At 43.6% G+C, this 18,574-nt stretch overlaps 1 protein-coding gene across 15 annotated transcripts in view; it reads right to left on the bottom strand.

Annotated features, from left to right (window-relative positions):
* The window catches only part of NCOA1 (nuclear receptor coactivator 1), a 631,796-nt gene extending 615,826 nt beyond the window's left edge, over positions 1 to 15,970 (bottom strand). For 14 of the 15 annotated variants that reach the window (XR_004538963.1, XR_004538966.1, XR_004538965.1 and 11 more), the window contains exon 1: positions 15,405 to 15,970. The gene's annotated coding sequence lies outside the window, so the exon portion shown is untranslated. Of the gene's footprint in view, positions 1 to 10,910; positions 11,093 to 15,404 lie in introns of all 15 variants that reach the window. The other variant, XM_033939867.1, reaches the window with a different exon arrangement.
* Between the last annotated feature and the right edge of the window lie 2,604 nt (positions 15,971 to 18,574).

Raw genomic sequence — 18,574 nt, 5'->3', positions numbered from 1 at the left:
CATAGAAGTTACTTGCTTCACAGCTTTATTTATGCCATTTCCTCCTATTCATGGCTGTCCCGGGGTGGGGGGAAGATAGCAAAAAAGCAGAAGCCAAGGGGGCATGAACAACACACGTCATATAAACTCAAAGTGAAAGGAAAATCCGAATCAACCTGCAGTGACAATGTTTAAGTAAAGGGAGAGAAGAAAAAAAATAACCACAACTCGCACAGAAGAAAAATTGAAATTAAAGGTTTTGTCAAGAAGAGAAATCCCGCATGGGCTTAGAAAAGTCAATTTCAAATTTCTGAATAAAGAGTAATCTAGCACACAAGGCTTCACCCATATCACCTAGCAAGTGTCTGCATTCCCTTAACTGCTCTAGGAAAGAGGTTTCTGCTACTGGCTCCTAGATTCAGTGAAAGTTTGTTGAGACTCGCTCTATTAAGTACTGCAGTAATAGAAATGTTAGTAACAGTTTAATGGATTAATTCTCAATGAACAGGTTGAAAAACTGGCATACTATTATTAACAGTTTATCATTTTAATGGTTTTAACTGCTGAAAGTAAGTGATTAAATGTAACCACAAGCCAACAGTGGAATAACAATATAAAGAGATTAGGTTCTTACCTTGCTAATATCTTTTCTAGTAGATAGGTATATCACTATGGACAAACGGGTAATTTCCTTGTAGACGCATACCTTACAGAAGAAATCCACTCTGGATTTTTTTTCTGGTTCCTCCTACTTCACAGAGGGCTCTGCTGCCCCCTACAGTTAGTTCCCAAGCAGGCAACTGCCCTTTTGAAAAACTAGGTGAAGTAGGGATAAGGGAAAACTCCCCAACTAACAAGACTGTACTGCTCTGAAATATAACAAATAGATGAACATTAAGAATTAAACAGAGCAACAACATGCTAATCTAAGCCATAATGGAGCTCAAGAAGTACCCCGAGCATAGGCAACAAAATGCTTTTTGTTTGGGGAGGGGCCAAAAGCTCCACCCCAGACCTGCCCCAGACTCCGCCCCATAATAAGAGTACTTGTAAATGCCATTTCTTCCATTCATTTTTCATATACTGTACACACAATATAATCTTATTAACAATACATAATGGTAACTATAAAATTAAACTACACAAAGTGCAGTCATTTTCCCCTCCACACCCCTACATAGTATTTCTTCCTCTCTCCTCCATCCTCATATATCCCTTTCTTTCACTATCCACCATCTCTCTCTCTCATTCTCTCTCTTGCTGCAAAAGGAGAAGGGAGAGAGAGAGAGGGAGGGAGGGATCCAGGGTGCCTTTCTCCAAATCCCTTTACTGTCACATCCAACATTTCTCCCTCTCTTATCCCCCAAACTGTGTGCAACATTTTTTGCCCCTGCCCAACAACCCCCTGCCCAACATTTCTCCTATCACTCCTCTCCAGCACCATGCCGCATCTTTTCCTCCATTCCCTCCACCACCATCCATGTTCAATATTCCTCCCTCTTGCATCCCTTTCCATCTGTCCACTGTTCCCTCTCCACCACAACCAACATTTCTCTCTCTCAACCTCACTCCTCTCCCACCACCATGTCCAACAATTCTCTCCCTCCCATCAATTCTTCTCTTTCTTCCTTTCCCCATGTACACTTTCTCTTTTCCTCTGACACCCATGTTCAACAATTCTCACTTTCTATTCCCTCCCCCACCTCAGCATCTCTTTCCCTTCCTCCATCCTATGTCTCAGGGTCATGCCCCCTCCCTCCTGTGTCCCAAGTTTGTGCCCCCTCTCTCCCTTCTGTGTCCCAACACGTTCCCTTCTCTCCATAAGTTCATACTTTCTTCCTTGTCTCAGTGTGCCCTTCCCCTCCCTTCTGTGTCCCAATGCACCCCTCTCCCTCTATCCCTCCCTTTTGTGACCCAACATACCTCTCTCCCTCCCTCATCCCAAGTTCATGCCCCCTCCCAAGGGTGTGCACCTGTGTTCTGGCCGGCTCTAAGACATCCAAGTAGGCCTCCTCCTCCTCTTTCCTTCCAGCCTCACTTCTTTCTTCACAAAGCCACAGCAGCAGCAGAGTATGGCCTAAGGTCCTGGTATGCTGGCTGCATGTGCCTATACCAAAAGGTATGCGGCCACGTAGCTTAGAGGGAACATTGTTCACTTTTTATCTAATCAAATTTCTCTCTCATTCTCTCACCCCCTAGCTTTCACATTTCTCATCTTCCTATTCCTTTTTATCTGCTTCTCATTAAAACATTTCTATTCAAATATATTCATTCTGCTCATTCATCTCCTTGACAACTATCCCACATGGATCCACCATGTCTAGCATCTCCCCTCTTTGTTGTTTACTCCACCCTTGTAACCCCGCATTTCCTTCCTCTCTTTCTTTCTCTTCCCCTCCTCTTCCCCTCTGCCCTTCTACTCTCTCCTCCCAACCCCCAGTCCATATCCCTTCTGCCTTTCCCTGTCCATCCTCTGCTCTCCCTGAGTAGTCCATCTTTCCTCCCTTGACTCTCCTTCCCTTTCCACATTTTGCCCTCTCCACCAAATCCATCTCTCTCTCCATTTTGCCCCTCCATATCCATCTCTCCCTGATCCCCTCTGTCTTCCCCATGTCCTTCTCTCCCTCTCTTGCTCCCTCTGCTGTCCTTCAAATCTATCTCTCATTGTACCCCTCCTACTCCCCTCTGCCACCTCTCTCTGTGATCCTTCTATTCTCTCTGACCATCTCTCCCTGTCCCTCACAAATTTGACATATTTCCCTCCTCTTCTTACCCTATTCCTGAGTGTCACATCTCTCCCACCTTCCCTGATTTGAATCCAACATGTCTCCCTCCCCCAAGTCCTATATTGCTTCCTCATAATCTTCTACCCCTCCCCCAAATCTGGCAGCACCAGGCAACACTCTGGTGGAAATGGCATCTCCCTGCCAGCCAGCCCATTCGCTGGTCGGCTCTCTCCGCAGCAAACCCTCCCCATCTTTTCCTTCCTCACACGTGTGTACTCCACATTTCCTGAAAATGTCAGGCAGAGGAAACAAATCTCAACACCGCACTGCCACCGCCGGCATCTTCTGTCCACTGCCCGCCCCAGCAGAAATAGAGGGTCTGCAGACAATATACTGCACAAGATCAGCGAAAGAATCTGTCCAGCAGACTTCAAAGTGCATACAAGCATTATTTTGACTGTAAAGTTTGCAAGCAAGATAAAGCGTGGGCACCTCATGTGTGTTGCACTGTCTGCAATTCCGGATTAATACAATGGATGAATGCGAAACAGAAGAAAATGCCTTTTCCTGTACCCATGGTGTGGCATCTACTTATTTGCTTATCCAAAAATTAATGGGTGTAGATATAAGACCTTCTTAGATAGGACCCTAGCAATTCAAGCTGGTAGGCAACAATCTTGGTTAGGTAAATGTATTCAGCAAGCTATGTTATCCTATTGCAGTTTTCGGAAATAAATTAAGACCACTTTGTTCGATAAGTTTATTACTTAGTGAGTTTTATTATTGAAATTCTATTTTACAAATATTTGTATTTTTTACTGTATTATTGTATTTCGCTGATAGTCCAGCTCTTTTTAGTGTAAACCACCTAGAACTTTTGGTTATGGCCGTATAAAAGAATAAAGTTATTATTATTATTATCATCACTACTCAAACTGTTATTTTTGCATGACAAAAATTGCTGGATTCACAAAGAGGAATAAATTAAAAATTGTGTATCCTGATTGCCCGTCAGCAATTAAACCCGTTCCTCATGACTTGAAGAATCCAGTTCCAATTCCTCCTTTCACATCTGCAGCACAATGTGCCAAAAGTTCAGATGAAGAATGTGTCTCTGCTGCTGTGGACGAGTGTATAACCTGAAGTGCATGACCTATCTTCCAGCACTTCACATAAAACTGGGTCTGCTGAAAAATTTTGTCAAGGCGATGGACAGAAATGGTGATGCGTTTCAGCACTGAAGAAGTACGTTTGTCATATGTACAACTACCTCCCCTAGGGGAGGCAGTCATATGTATGCGGTCGGTGTCAGGAGCTGACAAGCTTGAAGAGGGAAGTCAGGCAACTGAAGGACAGGATACATGAACTGGAAGGACTTTACACCACAGAAGACCCACTCAAGACAGCGGAGGAATTCATTGAGGAGGCCTACAGGAGGAGGGTGAAAGAACACGAACATCAGAGGAAAGATGAAGACACACCAACATGGAAGGGAGAACAAGTGAAAGACGATGCCAAGGAAGAAACCCACAGAGGAATCCTGCAAGAAGGGGAGAAATGGTCTAGTCCACAGTTCTTCAACCGCCGGTCCGCGGACCGATGTCGGTCCGCAGAAAATTTCTGCCGGTCCGCGCAGGGCCGGCGAGATCAAATCGGCAGTTAAATTTCCTGCCGCCTGCGGTTCCTCCTGACTGCGGTTCCTGCTGATTAATGTTCCTCCCAGCCTCAGGCGATCAAGATAGGCTGCCAACATCGGGGCCTTCCCTCTATGAGTCTCGCCTGTTCGGAAACAGGAAGTTGAAACAAAATAGGCGGGACTCAGAGAGTGAAGGTCCCGATGTCGGCAGCGTGTCTTGATCACCACCCCTGCCGAGTTGCTGAAGAGGGCCGCGGGGAAGTTGCGATTAGACCGGAGAGAGCTGCAGATTGAGGTAAGCGTGTGCGAATAAGATCCTGGGGAGCCTTCACAGTGGCTGTCTCCCCTCCCAACAGCTCTCCTATTTGCCAGGGCAGTGATTTTCCGGCAACTTCCTGCAGGCAAGTACCGAGAGCTGCTGGAAGGGGAGGAAGCCACTGTAGGAGGCTGGAAAGGTGCTGGAAAAGGGAGAGCTGTTACTGGACTTGAAGGGAGTTAGAAGGAGAGATGCTGCTGGGAGGGGAGGAGGGAAAGGGATGGGAAGAGAGTTACTGTTGGATAGAGGGAGGAGGGAAGGGAGAAGAAGGAGATATGCTGCTGGGAGGGGAGGAGGGAAAGGGATGGGAAGAGAGTTAATGTTGGATAGAGGGAGGAGGGAAGGGAGAAGAAGGAGAGATGCTGCTGGGAGGGGAGGAGGGAAAGGGATGGGAAGAGAGTTACTGTTGGATAGAGGGAGGAGGGAAGGGAGAAGGAAAAAAAGGAAGGAGGGTAGGGAGAAAGAAAAAAGGAAGGAAACAGCTGGCAGGGAGATTACAGGAGAGGAAGGGGGTCAGGGTGGAATGGAGAGATCAGATGAGAGAAAGGGAAGAGAGAGGAATGAGAAAGTAGAGAGACTGATGCTGGAAAGGGGGTCAGCAGAGAAATGAGAGAGGGATAAAGATGCTAGATCTGGTGTAGGAGAGATAAAAATGAAGAAGGCAGTGAAGCTGGAATGAATGATGTAAAAAGGAGAGAGGAGGATGGACAAGGAAGAGGGGCATAGAAAGAAGTCAGATACATATGGAAGGGGGAGAGGGCAGACATTGGATGGAACGGGCAGATGGTGGAAGGAAAAGAGTGAAAAGAAGATGAAAGCAGGAACCAGAGACAACAAAAGGTAGAAAAAAATAATTTTATTTCTATTTTGTCATTAGAATATATCAGATTTGAATTATATATCCTGCTAGAGACATAACTGGGGACTGCAGTATTCTGTTAGCATGATATTTCTATGTAGCATTCTATAATAACTTGGCTTGTTCAGTTTTCTTGATAGTAGAGGGGATATATGTGAAGGGGAGGGGGAGAGAGGGGTTTTGTTGGTCCGTGCTCTGTATATTTGTATTTATAAAATCACAATTGTTCAGAATATTGTTTCTTTTTATACTTTAATAAAATACATTCAATATAAAATCATAAATGCAGATGGGATCAGATGGTTTGCGGGGACCGAGCTCGCGGAGATGGGGCGTAAACGGGGTTTTTAAATTTTAGTCCTAGTAGTTTGCCGGTCCACAAAATAATTATTTTATTTCTGCCGGTCCACGGGTGCAAAAAGGTTGAAGAACACTGTTCTAGTCGATGCCAAGAAGAAGCAGCAGCAAGGCACACCGAGGACATAGAAAATGAAGTAGTAGTGAAGCACTCTGAGGACATAGACCTGCGACCGGAGTGAAAACTGAAAAAGAAAGTCTGCGATCCTAGTGGGAGACTCAATCCTTAAGCAAGTAGATAGCCACATAGCAGGTGGAAGAGAGGATCGAATGGTGACCTGCCTCCCAGGAGCGAGAACAAAGGACATCGTGGACAAAATTAGGAAGATCCTAGAAGGAGCAGAGACGGAAGAGACTACAGTAATGATCCACATCGGGACAAATGATGTCAGCAGGAGGGACTACAGTAGAAGTGCACTGGTAGAACAATTCAAGATTCTGGGAAGGAAGTTGAAGATGAGGACTCGGAAGATAGCGTTTTCAGAGATCCTACCAGTACTGAGGGCAGATGTGAAGAGGCAGACGGAACTACAATCAATAAATGCGTGGATGAGGAGATGGTGTGAAGAAGAGGGGTTCCACTTTGTGAGGAAATGACAACGTTTTGGGGCAAGAGCAAGCTCTTCAGGAGAGATGGACTGCACCTGAGCGCAGCGGGAACTAGACTTCTAGCAAACATCAGGAGAGGAATAGAACAGGCTTTAAACTAAGAAGGGGAAAGCCGGCAGTCGACCAAGTGTCGACGATTCGGAAGAAGGTATACCTTGAAGATACTAAGTGGGAAAAATGCAGGGAAGAAACATCGGGCAAAACACAGGAGTTGAATGATCCAGAAGAGGAGGATAAGAGAAGGATTGTTGAACAGGAGTAGAAAATAAAGATCGATGCACAGGGAAAGGAAACGAAGACAAAAAAATACCAGGACCTAAATTGCATATATACTAATGCAAGGAGCCTAAGGAACAAAATGGGGGAATTAGAAGTCATGGCCAAAACTGAGAACCTAGACATCATTGGGATCTCCGAAACATGGTGGAATGAAGAAAACAAATGGGACATAGCACTGCCAGGGTACAAATTCTTATCGCAAGGACAGGTCAGGTCAGAAAGGAGGAGGAATAGCCCTATACATAAAAGAAAGCATACACTCGACTAGAGTGGACACAGCAGCAATGACCAACAAATCAGAATCGCTATGGGTTAAAATACCAGGAAGGAAAGGGCCCGAGATAAAGATGGGCATGTACTATCGTTCACCTGGGCAAACCGAAGCTACCAATGAGGAAATGGAAGCCGAGATGAAACGAGATTGCAAAAACGGAAACACGATTATTATGGGAGACTTCAACTATCCCAGGATAGACTGGAGTCTTGGAAGCTCAAGATGCGCTAGGGAGTCCGGATTCCTGGAGGCTATACAGGACTGCTTTATGGATCAGCTTGTAAGAGAACCGACGAGAGGAAATGCCACCCTGGATCTAATCCTAAATGGGTTAAGAGGACCTGCAAAGGAAGTGGAAATAGTGGGACCATTGGGGAACAGTTGAAGTAGGAATACCGAAGGGAAAGAGAACCACCGCGACAACTTATAACTTCAAGAAAGGAAACTACGAAGCGATGAGGGTAATGGTAAGGAAGAAACTTAGGAGCAGCTCGAAGAAATGGCAGACTGTAGAGCAAGCCTGGTCTTTATTCAAGGACACAGTGAGCGAGGCGCAAAATCTGTATATCCCCAGATTCAGAAAGGGGTGCAAAAAGAACCGAACAAAGGACCCGGCATGGATAACTAAAGAAGTGAAAAAAGTGATAGGTGATAAGAAGAATTCTTTCAAGAAATGGAAAAAGGGCAAAACCGAGGAGAACTGGAAAGAACACAGGAAGTATCAAAAAGAATGTCACCTCGTGGTTACAAAAGCAAAAAGAGAATATGAAGAGAGGCTAGCCAGGGAAGCACGAAATTTCAAACCATTCTTCAGATATGTTAAAGGGAAGCAGCCGGCTAGGGAGGAGGTGGGACCGCTGGATGACGGAGATAGGAAGGGAGTGGTGAAAAGAGAAGAAAGAAGTGGCGGAGAGACTAAACATGTTCTTTTCGTCAGTATTTACAAAAGAGGACACATCCAACGTACCGGAACCTGAACACATCTTCAAAGGGGACCAAGCAGAAAAACTAACATCCATGGAAGTAAGCCTCAAAGACGTCCACAGGCAGATAGAAAAATTAAAACCTGACAAATCACCAGGCCCGGACGGAATCCACCCTAGAGTACTGAAAAACTGAAGGAGGAGATAGCGGCACTACTACAACAAGTCTGTAATCTATCCCTAAAAACAAGTGTGATCCCGGAAGATTGGAAGATAGCCAAAGTTACGCCCATCTATAAAAAGGGATCAAGAGGTGACCCAGGGAACTACAGACCGGTAAGTCTGACCTCAGTTCCGGGGAAAATGGCGGAAGCGCTGATAAAAGAAAGCATCGAGGAGCATCTAGAAAGGAATAAACTTATGATAACAAGCCAACATGGCTTCTGCAAGGGAAGATTGTGCCTGACGAACTTATTGCACTTCTTCGAAGAAATCAACAAATGGATGGACAAAGGGGACCCCATAGATATCGTATATTTAGACTTCCAAAAAGCCTTTGATAAGGTACCTCACGAACGCCTACTTCGGAAACTGAAGTACCATGGGGTGGAAGGAGACGTACACAGGTGGATCGGAAATTGGTTGGCGGGTAGGAGTGAAGGGCCACTACTCGGATTAGAGGAGGGTCACGAGTGGAGTTCCGCAGGGGTCGGTGCTTGGACCGCTGCTGTTCAACGTATTTATAAATGATCTAGAAACTGAGATGAAGTGCGAAGTAATAAAATTCGCAGATGACACCAAACTATTTAATGGGGCTAGGACTAAAGAGGACTGCGAGGATTTACAAAGGGCCTGAACAAGCTAGGGGAGTGGGCGTCGAGATGGCAGATGAAGTCTAATGTAGAGAAATGTAAAGTCTTGCACGCAGGGAACAGAAACCCGAGGTACAGCTACACAATGGGAGGGCTGTTACTGAGTGAGAGTACCCAAGAAAGGAACTTGGAGGTAATAGTGGACAAGACCATGAAGTCGTCGGCACAGTGCGCAGCGGCCGCTAAGAAAGCGAATAGAATGCTAGGTATAATCAAGAAGAGTATTACAACCAGAACGAAAGAAGTTATCCTCCCATTGTATCAGGTGATGGTGCGCCCGCATCTGGAGTACTGCATCCAATATTGGTCGCCGTACTTAAAGAAGGATATGGCAATACTCGAGAGGATTCAGAAGAGGGCGACATGTTTGATAAAATGTATGGAAAACCTTTCATATACTGAAAGACTGGAGAAACTGGGGCTCTTTTTCCTGGAGAAGTGGAGACTTAGAGGGGATATGATAGAGACTTACAAAATCATGAAGGGCATAGAGAAAGTGGAGAGGGACAGATTCTTCAAACTTTCGACAACTACAAGAACGAGAGGGCATTCAGAAAAATTAAAAGGGGACAGATTCAGAACCAATGCGAGGAAGTTCTTCTTCACCCAACGGGTGGTGGACGCCTGGAATGCACTTCCAGATGGCGTGATAAGACAGGGTACGGTATTGGAGTTCAAGAAGGCATTGGACAATTTCCTGAGAGAAAAGGGGATAGAAGGGTATAGATAGAGGGTTACTATATAGGTCTTGGACCTGATGGGCCGCCACGTGAGTGGACTGCTGGGCATGATGGACCCCCTGGTCTGACCCAGCAGAAGCACTCCTTATGTTCTTATGGTTTCGAGAAAAGCGAAGCCAAAATCAAAGAAGGTGTTTTTGTTGGACTTGAAATTTGTGAACTGATCCTCGATGAGGCATTCAAACAGAAGCTGAACCCAGCTGAATCAGCAGCATGGGAAGCATTCTTGCAGGTTGTTCAGAATTTTCTTGGTAATCACAGATCAGAGAATTATGCTGAGCTTGTGGAGAACATGCCGACAGCAAATCAGCTAATAGGTGCCAGAATGTCACTTAAAATGCACTTCTCACCTTGAATTCTTCCCACCCAATCTTGGTGACGTCAGCAATGAGCATGGGGAAAGATTTCATTAAGGTGATGGAAAGCAGATATCAGGGAAAGTTCAAGCCCAGTATGATGGGAGACTATTGTTGGTTCTTGCAAAGAGAGACAAATGTACAAGCAAGTGTCTCAAACATTTCTAAACATGCTGACATCACATTTTTATGAGTTAAGAAAGACGTAAATATATGCTGTAACGTGTCTCCTTATTGTCTTCATGTTTGTTTTCAGAGTAAATTCCTTAACACAAGTTTGGGGGGGACACAGTTCATACTCGCAATATTGTGCCGATATGGCAAACTGTCTAAAAAAATCAGTAACATGTATCTCAGAAACCTGACATGCTAGCTGAATTTAAATTACAGATCTGAAATCAGCATCATTAAATTAACTAAGAACACTTAAGTTCTCAGTAGCAAAGAAAAACTTTTTTTTGTTGACCAGTGATGATATTCCCCCTACAGTCTGACTAGCATCCAACTTACAGGCTTGGATAAGATCATTCTGAGCAAGACAGAAGGAAATAAATGACAGGGCAGGAGTCCAGAATGACACAACTATCTACTAGAAAAGATTAGCAAGTTAAGAACCTAATCTCTTTCTAGTGCAATAGGTGTATCATTCTGAACAAGCAGAACATACAAAAGCAGTCCCAGAAATCTAGGGCAGGATGACTGCGCCAGCTGGTTACAGAGAGGATCCAAAGGCAGAGTATCCTCCCTTGCTGCCACAACTATGCTGTAAAACTTGACAAATGTACATAGAGTGGATCAATTTGCCGCTCTACAAATCTCTTCAGGGGAGACTGCCCTACTTTCGGCCCACAATGAAGCCAAACCTCTTAAGTCGAATATGCCTTCACAGAAACAGGGGACTGTGCCCCACAAACAATGTATGCTGACGAAATTGCTCTACAGATTCACCTGGAAATCGAGACCTGGAAAGCTGGCGCACCTCACCTAGCTGGAGTTATCAGCACTGAAAGATGGTCTGAGAGTCAAAGCTCTTTGGCGACATCAAGATATCCGAGATGCACTCTTCTTGCATCCAATTTCTTCTGAATTCGGTCCCACTTCCTGGAACATGTGGACTGGAAAGCTGGCAATCTGACTTCCTGATTGATATGAAATGTCACAACTACCTTCAAGCAGGAAAGAAGGAATAGAGCACAACAAGACTCCAGTTTCAGTGAATTTAAGAAAAGGATCTCTGCAAGAAAGCACCTGAAGCTTTGAGACCCTTCTCACTGAGGCCTAAAGGGCCCTTTTACAAAACCACAGTAGCAATGCTGTCATTGTAAATGCACCAAAGCCCATAGAAATTGAATGGGCTTAGGTGCATTTACTGCGGTTTTGTAAAAGGGTCCCTAAATTTGTCACCATCAAAGTATTTACCAATGTGATAAATGTTTTACTAATGAATATTTTTCCTTGATCAAAGATATTTGAAGTTTTATACATAGTCTTATCCAAAAAGAATACTACAATCCTGATTGTAGAGGATAAATTATACTCTGTTAAAAAAAAACACCACACACAGATTTGAGATAAAGTAGTACATAATTGCAATGCCAGATCTGTTAAAGAGGGTGCAACATGCTATTGTATAAGGCACTACTGTTAACATGATAGTAGCAGCCATAATTAACGCAGCACTTGGTGGACAGGAGAAAGACTACCTCCTCCCACCCACCCAAACTCCAAGCATGAAAGACATTATTCACGGATCTTGCACAGGTCATACTGCCAACATAAAATTAGCAGACCTTCACCTTTGCATAAAAATAACACAAATTGTATTACTGTAAAGCAGTGGTTCTTAAACCTGTCTTGGGGGAACCCAGCCAGTCAGGTTTTTAAGCTATCCCTAATGAATATGCATGAAGCAGATTTGCATGCCTGTTACCTCTATTATATTCTGACTGCCCAGGTGCTTTTCTCTGTTTGGCTTTGAGGCAACTTTCTGTGTACAGGACCAAGCAGAGAGAAGCACCAGGGCAGCCAAAAGTACCGTGTGGCTCATTGGTTTTCCAGGATCGGGAGGAAGAGATGCTTCTGGAGCTGGAGGTGGGAGGGAACAGAGCAATGTTTTTCAACTCGGTCCTGGAGTACCTCCTTGTCAGTCAGGTTTTCAGGATATCCACAATAAATATTCATGAAAGAGTTTTGCATAAAATGGAAGCAGTGCATGCAGATCAAGTTTATGCATATTCATTGTGGATATCCTGAAAACTTGACTGGCAAGGGAGTACTCCAGGACCAAGTTGAAAAACACTGGAATAGAGGAAGAAAATGTTGCCGGACCCACAGGAGGGAAGAAGGGGTGGCAGATGCTAGACACGGTGGAGGAGAGAGATTGCACCAGATCTGCTGGATTGGGGAAGAGACAGAAAGAGATGCTATCCCCCTTGATGGGTGGGGAGACAAAGTATAAAGTGAGGCCAGGCCAGACGGCCAGGACAGATCCATGGGATGGGGGAGAGACAGAGATGCCAGACCCACCCTCTTGGGGCATAGAGATATCAAACAAGGAGGTGAGGGGGGAAAGAAAGTGAGAGAGATGCTGGACTTGGAGGGAAGAGAGTGAAAGAGCAGACTATAGAAGGGAAGAGATGCTAGACCGCAGTGGGGGAAGTGGGGGGGGGGAAGAAAAGAGAGACTGTACTAGGGGCAAAGATGAGGGACCAACGGAGGGAGGGAGAGAAAGATCCTGGATTGCAAGGGTAGGCAGTGAAAGATGCTGGCCTTAGGAGAGGAATATGGGACATAGACAAGATGTTAGGAATGGAGAAAGCCTGGGGACAGGGATACAGAGGTAGGGATACTGAGAAGGCAGATGAGGAACATGTGAAGAAGAGAGAGAAAGAGAAAAAAAAGAGATAGAGAATGAGAATGAATGGAGGATAGGACACAAAGGATGCAGAGGAAAGATGGGTGGTGGACATGGCGTGAGAAGAAAAAGATAGATAGAGAATGAGAATGAATGTAGGATAGGACACAAATGATGCAGAGGAAAAGATGGGTGGTAGACATGGCACGAGAAGAGAAAGAGAGATAGAGAATGAGAATAAATGGAGGATTGGACACAAACGATGCAGAGGAAAGATGGGTGGTGGACATGGAGTGAGAAGACATGTCAAACAGACAGAAGACCTTGCAAGAGAATTAGAGAAAAACAGAAAAGACACTGGACTAAAGCAAATGGAGACAGAAAATACTCAGGCAACAAAATGGTAAAAATAATAATAATAATAATTTATTCTGACTTTAGTAAATGGAATGTGTCAGCTTTGGCAAATGTTCTTTTCTGATATCTTGCATTTTTATTTCTCTACTATTGCTGAACATGAAGAGTCTGACTTCTTGAGATTTCCAGTTGTTTTTTTCTTGCTTTTCATATCTCTATTACTGATGTGCGGTCCGTTGTTTTAGATTTGTTGAGGGTCTAGCTTGTTTTGTGTATATGATCAAGGTGCAATATTCTGTTAACATGTATTTTTCTGTGAGGTTTCTAGGTGGCCTATTCATATTTCTGAAATAAATGTATTTACAATATCATTCTCTTACACAAAAAATTAAATAAGTAATTTTTGTACAAAAACTTATTTTAAAGAAAGCTACATTTTATTCAACCTTTTTTTCATGATGTCTTAATATTTCATTTCCTTATATTGGGCCTCCTCAATATTTTTCCCACTAGCCCTGATATTTTAGCTACATCACTAAACCCTAGCAAAGCTATAGGGAAATGAGATCATACTTTCATCAGACAACTCCAAAAGTACAGAATCAATATTAGTAAGTAATATTGGATACATTAGAATTCATAGTCTACAGCACAGGTGTCAAAGTCGGTCCTCGAGGGCCAGAATCCAGTCGGGTTTTCAGGATTTCCCCAATGAATCTGCATGAGATCTATTTGCATGCACTGCTTTCAATGCATATTCATTGGGGAAATCCAGAAAACCCGACTGGATTCCGGCCCTCGAGGAGGGACTTTGACACCCCTGGTCTACAGCACCATTAGATGCATTTTAATAATCAGTACTGTAAAAAGCTCAAGCAATTCTTTTAATAAGCATACAGCTGTTATCAGATCTAAAACTGACAAGTGATCCGTTTTGCTACCTTATGTGACACACAAAAAATGATAGTGGATCAGAAACTCTTTAACAACTTGTTCAAGCTTTATGACCCTCTAACTACATTTAAAAGTTATGTCAAAAAGATAAAAATGAATATGTAAAATATCCATACAACACGATGGCAAAAAAAAACAACAAAAACCGAAACAATAGTCTGTCGAATGCTTAAAAAAAAAAAAAAAAAAGTCACAAAGCACCTTTAGAAACATGCAGATTTTTTCCTATTTTCTCAACAACTTTGGACAGAAAGTTAGGAGGACAATTCTTCTCCAGCAAAATCAAATATTATTGCAACAGTATAAGTAACCTCGCTTGCAGCATCTATTATAAACACAGAAACTCCAATTTGGCCACAACTTTCAGCAGCTGTCCAGCGCAGAAAGCAAGCAGGCGCTAAATTTGAGACCATCTCCTCGCAACACAAATTCGTAATCGCTGCTATCCCGCAACTTCTAGCACAACGCCAGTTATAGCTGCGTTAAGAGTATGATTTAACTTTCCATCTCTGCTTTGCTCTCTGCACAGGAGCTTATTTCTCATCCATCTTCAGAAGAAAAATGCCGATTAGGCGCAAACTTATATAACATTTAATGCATTCGACAGCACAGTATTTTCACAGCTTTAAACTCATATAAAAACAACTCACTCCTAAGAGTCACATAAAACGATGAACCGAGGCAATCCGACCAACCCTCAGCTCGTCCCTTCAGCCATGTTTACACACAAAAAGGGGGGGGGGGGGGCGCAAAAGATAAAAGTTCCAGAAAAGCAAATATCAAAAAAGACATTTAACGAGAAGAAAAAGTATTTGCACACTACTGTTCTTTTCTTGATGATTCTGTGTCGTCCTTCAGACTACAAGCACAAATCCTTTATACCGCAAAAAGACTTCTCCAGGTAAACTATGATCACAAAAAAAAAAAAGTCAAAGAGCGGCAGCTTGATTTAGTTCTATGAACAAGGCTTTAGTTTTCGGGTTGCCTCGCGCTATTTTTTCCTCACTGTGCGCGTTCAGATTTAAGATTTACAGAGCCAGTCTGCCCTCTATATATTTCAACAAAACACTACTAGACACGCTGAACACCCTTTCCTAATCCACCTTCTTAGTCTTTAACAACTGACGGGAATAGGTAGCAAAAACTCCGTCGCCACCCTCCGATAAACTGAGAGGGGTTGCAAGCCGGCCTGACCGACCGGTGTCGGGGACAGACAAGCGTGCGAGGGAGCGAGCTTGAGAGCGCGCGCGTACACACACACATTTTATATAGATAGATATATACACATCCCGCCGCCTCCCGCGGGAACTCACCTTATGAGGTGACTGACAGGCGTTGCCGGTTCCTCTAGCCGCCACAGGTTTTGGTCGCCACCACTGGTCTCTGCCAATGCACTCTCTATAGGCTCCTCCAGACAACCAATAGAAACAAAATTAAAAAAAAAAAGTCGTCAGCAAAAGTTCCCTGGACCCCGCGAGGGTGGAGCGTGGCGTCTCTCCCAGGCAAAAGAAATAAAAAAAAAAGAGCGAGCGGCACTGAAGCTGACAGGCTCACGGGCTGCCCCGTGCTGGGACAGTGACAGCGACCGGAACACCAGCTGCGGGGAGGCGTAGGGTTGACAGCTGCCGCAAACACCCCAGACTATACAGGGAGAAGGCTAGCGAATGAATTAAGAAGTCCTTTTTACATTTACTACAGTTCTGGCAGACACTAGTTCCGCTGCCCGCTGCCGCCTTCTCTTGCTTAGTTGCCAGATAATGCACCATGCGAAAAACTGTCGATTCAGCTTCTCTCCGCCATGTTCCACCCCCACAAACAAACAGCTTGTTTACGCACGGCTCCACGCCCCTTACGTCATAACGCGTTGTGGGCGTGGTGCCGTCGCTCCTCCTCTGACCTTTTTGAGGGGAGCGCTAACTGAGGGGAGGAGACTGAAAATATGTCCGAACCAGTGGCGTGTTGGTATTATTGGACGCCATCTTGGTAAAGGCTGTTGGAAAGGGTGTCGTCCCTTGTTGTGGTTGTTTTATTTCCGGTTTGAAGAACGAAGGAAGCTTTTCATAGCGTTTGTTTCTCTACTTCATGGTATAAGAGACAATGTCAAAAGTCATGCCGTTAGGTCTGCGAAGAGGCAGCGCTTCCAATTTCCTGTGCGAATAATTTTTGCACCCTTAGCATTTCTCACGAAGTAACGTCACCGAAGGTGTTAGGTTTTGCGCATATGGCAACATGCACTTCACTCCTAGAGTATGATGGAGATTATTTGAATTTTTTAGATGTGCTAAAGATGATAAAGTGTAACGCGGGTAGAAAATATTTTATGGCCAGGGAGGTGTGCTTGAAAATTATTTTTACTACGGTTGATGATGGTGCCTAATACAGTTGGGACAATTTCTGTATATATGTTTTTGTCCCATGTTATTGATGTCTAGAGTTGCATGCGGGCGCTTCTATAAGAAATGCGCTCACCCCCACCCCGTTACTACAATATGTAACTTTATTGCATCAGGATTTTCCATGCAATATGTGAGAAATTCTAGAAACAGATGGGTAGTGTCCCCATCAGGGCAGGATTAATGAATAGGCCCAGTAGGCACGTGCCAGGAGGGCCCGATGAAAGAGGGTATTTTTTTTTTTTCAAAACGGCGATGCCCCCCCCCCCCCCCCCCCCATCAACGGACCGATCTAGCTGTGAAAATACAGTAGATTGTACCAACACTGAGAAATGTTCTTGCTTCTGTAAATCTCCCAAGTGTTCCCAAGCCATGGAAATGCCTTATCTTCACTGGATGTAAAAAATTCGAATGAAAGTAATTCACCTGCCTGCTTCCCAACCAGATGCTGACATGATACAAATAACCCCTGAAAAGGTGGAAATCAATCACCACAAAGAATGAGGTAAAAACTTTTAAAAAAACCAAAACTAATTAGTGTGATGTTAGCACTCAGGTCATTACTGCCTATAAAATAGGTATAGGTAAGGGCTCATGTGATCACTTTAATGGCCGTGCACCAATGGTAAGATTAGCATGTGACTTAGAAAAATGGTAAAGTCTAAGGCCACTTTTGCCACTGTTTTAGTATGCCACTATGGGTTAATTTTGGTATATATATGGATTCCCCCAGTTTTTTAAAAAGTTTTTATTCCATTCTTTGTGGTGATTGAGCTAGAAAATTGAGCCAGAAGAACCAAAGTTTGGAAACATTTATTCCCCAGTAGAAAATATTAACAGTGCATCAGTGTCAAATATACTGTGATCCAGTTCAAAGTCTCATGAACTGAATGTTATCTCCTAAACTGAATTTACATATTGAGAACAGTGGGATTTTGTTGGCTGATACAACTTTTGCCCGGTGTATATTAACTTTCTTGTATACAGGATATAGCCACCAGTCAGACTTTTGAATTGGATCCTAAATGTTATATGGTAAGCTTCTTAAAGTATGCCTATATTACTCCCTTACGTCCACTAGGGGTTAAAAACCCTTGGCTGCTTGGGGGTCTCAGTTTATTTATTTATTTATTGGGATTTATTAACTGTCTTTATGAAGTGATTCACCCAAGGCTGTGTACAGCAGGTACCATAAAACTTAACAATTTTGTTAATAGCATAACAATAGAAAAATTACCAAATGTTAACAAAAATACAATCCAATAGGTAAACTTGAAATCAGAAAACTGAAACCTAATAGGACTACCATGAAGCAGTATAAAAATATACACATTTAACAGCACTGACATTCAAATAACTGAGATACTGTACTGTATAACACAATGTCAGCATAATATCTACGAACACTTATAACACAATGCCAGCACATCTATGAACACCTGATAAGCACACATTAGAACATTCAGCTAACATTGATATAATGTTATTACTTTTATACAATACAGCTTATCATATACTGTAGTTTAGAGGCCAAATACAGATATATTGATGGGGACAAGATGGGTGGTTCAGAGTCTGTCAGGATAAATAGATGGGTGGCTAAACTCAAGGCAAGTTGTTTGTACAGATAAATCTAATCTTCTATTTCTGCGTCGCTCATACCTAGGTAGGCTTAAGACGACTTAAAGAGAGGTGAGGAAGGAGAAGGGGGAGGAGGGGGGAGGGAAAAGAAGAGAGGGGGAGGGGAGGATACAGGTGATTAAGTGTCAAATAGATGAGTTTTCAATTTCTTCCGGAATATGGTGTGGTTAGGTTCCATCCTGATCATTTCAGTAAGGTCATTCCAAGTTTTTACGCCTAGAAAGGTGAGCATGGAGTGGAAAACACGTTTGTACTACAGATTTTTTGTGGAAAGGAGATTTAGAAGTATTCTGTTGAGGGTTCTGCGGGAAGTAGACCATGCTTTGGAGAAGAGCTGGATGAGAGGAGCCGCTGAGTTTCCGTAAAGTATACGGTGAATGATGCATGAAGTTTTGAAGGTTATTCATGATGGGATGCAGTTGCCTGATGAAGGCTGTAATCGAGTCATA

Source organism: Geotrypetes seraphini, chromosome 3, assembly GCF_902459505.1.
Source record: "Geotrypetes seraphini chromosome 3, aGeoSer1.1, whole genome shotgun sequence".
Lineage (NCBI taxonomy): Eukaryota > Metazoa > Chordata > Amphibia > Gymnophiona > Dermophiidae > Geotrypetes > Geotrypetes seraphini.
This window is presented reverse-complemented; position numbering and strand designations above follow the sequence as displayed.